The sequence below is a fragment of the Penaeus chinensis genome, chromosome 12, assembly GCF_019202785.1.
Source record: "Penaeus chinensis breed Huanghai No. 1 chromosome 12, ASM1920278v2, whole genome shotgun sequence".
Taxonomy (NCBI): Eukaryota; Metazoa; Arthropoda; class Malacostraca; order Decapoda; family Penaeidae; genus Penaeus; species Penaeus chinensis.
The window spans coordinates 20,914,290-20,918,090 of record NC_061830.1 but is presented as its reverse complement, the minus strand read 5'-3'; positions in this window follow the sequence as shown (position 1 = coordinate 20,918,090).

Here is a 3,801-nt window from a genome sequence, read left to right as displayed (position 1 = left end):
TAGACCTTATAGGGAAGGTCATGTCTATGGAAGGTAATCTTGGCAATATTGATGTGGAACTTAGAACGGCTTCTGGGGGGATAGTGTAGCACTGTTCTGGCACTGCATCGTAGTCTGCGAGGCAAGCAAGTAGGTCGTTTTCACATTCTCATCTTTGTCACAGGGCAATCATCCGGGGAAATGGAGACAGTTCCGGCACATGTATTAAGGGGAGGAGTGGGGTTGGGCAGGGTTAGGTTTGCCAGTGAGGTCAACCAGGATAGATAGTGCATGGGCTTGAGACTTAGATGTAACTGTGACAAGGCATGAGTAGTCAGGACGACTGTAGAAGGAAACTTTGCCGACTTGTTTTTGGAGGCACTATTGAAAGAAAAGGGTATTATCGGAGTAAGAGGGGGTGTTGGGGGAATCACAAAAAATCTCAGATAGAGGAGGGAGTGGTGTGGAATGAGGTAGTGCTGTAAAGATGAGGGCATTGGGGTTGAAGAGTTGTAATAAAGGAGGAGGAGGTAGGTTGGAGGATATTAGGAGTGATGAAGGGCTATCTTTTGAATGTTGAGTTATAGCCTTCGGGATGGATCAAGTTGACAGTTTGTATCGACGAGTGGGGTGTAGTAGCAGTGTTCAGAGCCGTCAGGGGAGTCAGGGGTCGGTAAACCAGAGGAGTTAGTTTCAGAGAGGCTATTTGATAAAGGGGCAAGCCTAGGTGCCCCCAATATGGGAACAAAACTTTAATTACTGGCCTAAAATACGTGGGTAAGATAAAAGATCCATATCTCAGGGTAAGAGCTAGACAATTAAGCAAGGGAATACCATAACCTGAGGCCATTCATGATTGACACAAGGTCAGCCTTCCATCCTTTCAGCAATGTTCTTTACACCTTAGGAATTGAACAGGGGAAGGGGCTGGGAAACAAAGGGATAAATAGGAGAAGAAAAGACCGTGCAAAATTAGTTGAGTCGAGGCCTGAGGCCTAAGGCAGGGGAGATCCCAACAATCAGCCTGAGGCCCCGTCTCCTAAGCCCCCTACGACAACAACAAGGGATTAGGGGGGTAGGCATGCAGGCTATTGGCAAACTGTGGGTGCTTTGTGTAAGAGTCTACCCATACTCACGAAAGCGCTGTTTTCTTCGTTTATATCCAGCTAACTAAACGGTGTTAAATTCACTATACACATTTATTTTTTGGTAACAAGTGTTTTTCCTCTCTCTAAGTATCCGGCTGAAATCTGTAATTTCTATCAAGCAATATCTCTTTTTGTTTTATGTGTTAGGATGCACGATTTTCGAGCAAGGATTTCTTTTAGTCAGGTTATGCACATGTCATTTAACTATTATTTTCTTCTGTCACATAATCATTTTCTTAAATACCAAGAAAATATCCGGCGTAAGAAAGTCTATTGAGTTTCTGCATATACAAATAACCTCATCCATGTTTGACCTATCTGTCATTTCATTAGCCTGATTTGCTAAATAACGTTGTCACTTTAACTTTGATCAGTAGATTTGTATTTTTATGCTATATATGCCGAGGAAGTACCCCTAAAAGGGCCGAGGGGGAATTACAGAAAGAACCTAGAAGACACCATCGAAAGGGCCAAGGGACAAGCACTGGAAGGACCGAAAGGGCACCGCCTCCGAGAGGGCCTAGGGGTAAGCACCATTGGAGCACCAATGATGGGGCTGAGACGGAGGAAGGGGCACCGTCTGAAGGGCCGAGGAGGTACCGATGGAAGGGTCAAGCGAGCATCACGCATAGGGCTCTAGGGGCTACACAGGAAGGAGCGGACGTCAAGAAAAGGGCTGAGGGGCACAGAAAACAAGGCTGAAAGACCGAGAGGGCTTCATTGCAAGAAGAGAATGGGCATCATTATGCTTAGTGCACTAGGATCAGGCTAAGATCATATCGCTATTCCTACTTAGAAAAAAAAAACTGTGCTGCGTTCGTGCACACACACACACACACACACACACACACACACACACACACACACACACACACACACACACACACACACACACCCGTCGATTACTGAGCTTGTTAAAGTGTTAGGTGCATACTTAAGCGGAATCTTACGTAAATAAAACGAAAATATTATTTTACAGAATTTTGTATAACTCTTACGTATAACTTTGTTAAAGTAGAGAAAAGAGCCAGCGAATGGGAAATGGGTGAGGAGGAGATACCTTACATAAATAGATACCTTAGTAAACAGATAAGCGATCATAAGTCCTCCTGGTAACACAGCATGCTCTGAACATTAATTATCAGCAAGGTAAAGTAACACTTGCATTTTTCTTTTCATTCCACAATTGAACGAGAAATTTCTATGCATGAGAAAGTGAATGAGAACAGTTAGTGACCTCACGTATTAATGTTCATGTGAATATTTCATATAGAATAACAGCACCGTTGTAAAAGTTAATGTCACCTTTTCAACATTTCTTTACTAAACATGTAATTAAATGAAAGTTAGACATTAATGGAAAGTTAGACATTAACTACCAAGAGGAAGTGGTGGGTTAAATAACCATGCAAAGGGAAAGAACTAAAACAGACATTGAAAGGTAGCATTGGGTGTGGAAGGGGAAGACTACCTATTTATGAGCTACTTACCAGTCTAGAAAAAAGAAACTCATATCCATTGTCACAGATGAATATGTCAACTTCACAAATCAGAGGTTTTGTTTTCATTGAATTTGTTGTCTGTTTTCAGTGACAGCACGGATGCTTCATGGTACATTTGCATCTTTCTTGCTGTTTTCTTTTCTTCATGAAGGTAGTTGTTGGAGGAATCAAAGTTAGGCTCGCTCCTAATATAGTATACCTGGAATAAGAGCTGAAGTCTGAAACATCCTTAATGAAAAAAATGCGAAATCAGAGTTTCTTAATTGTTTAAGAAACTCTGATTTCGCATTTTCTTCATAAAGGATGGTCTGAGGTTGTTAAATAGCGTGCCAGAGTATGCGACCAACGATTCAAAATCAAGGACCGTAGAAATTTCTCTCCCTCGGCACTTTTCCTTCCTAGCAACGGGCAGAAGACGAGAAGTACTGGCATGAGTCACTAGCGTAGTTTTTTTTCTTCAGAATTTACACCAAGTAACCCCCCCCCCAAAAAAAAAAAAGGAAGACTTTCAATATCTATTTTGGTCTCCCATTAAAGTATTGAGAGAAAATGTATATCTACACTAATGTTATAAATGAAAACGTTATTTTAGGGGTCCCTATTTTATGTTATTCAGTTCTTTTCTAGCTATGATTCAGACTAATGGATTGTTTCTTATCACTACAGCTATTCACTCATATGTTGAATATAGATGTATACAGTACACTAATCAATCAGTATGTTGATTGAATGTATCTGTCATATGGCACTGCACTGAATCAAAATGTTACTTACATGTAAAAAAATGCAGTATAATCAAATCCAATGCGTCTTCCGCAGCCGGGAGGAGCGGGAATCATCCCATGAAGAACATTTCCTTTAGCAAATCTCCTAGAATGCTATATTTGATTAATATATGCCTTATAGCCGGTGGAAAGTTGTGGTTATGGGGAAGGTTACATATTGCCTAGTTTTTATTTGGGTATCGGAAAAAATCCCGTGGAGTGAAATCCCATATTTTTAAATCCCACGTTTTCTCCCGCTAAGATTTTGTCCAGTGTCTAGGTTGTGGCTACAGGACGCGCCCCTATCATTCCCATTATTCTTTCTATGGTAAATTTATTTGTACATGCTGACAGAACCTTCCAGAAAATATATTACCTTCTATGATAAATAGATATTACAATGAAATC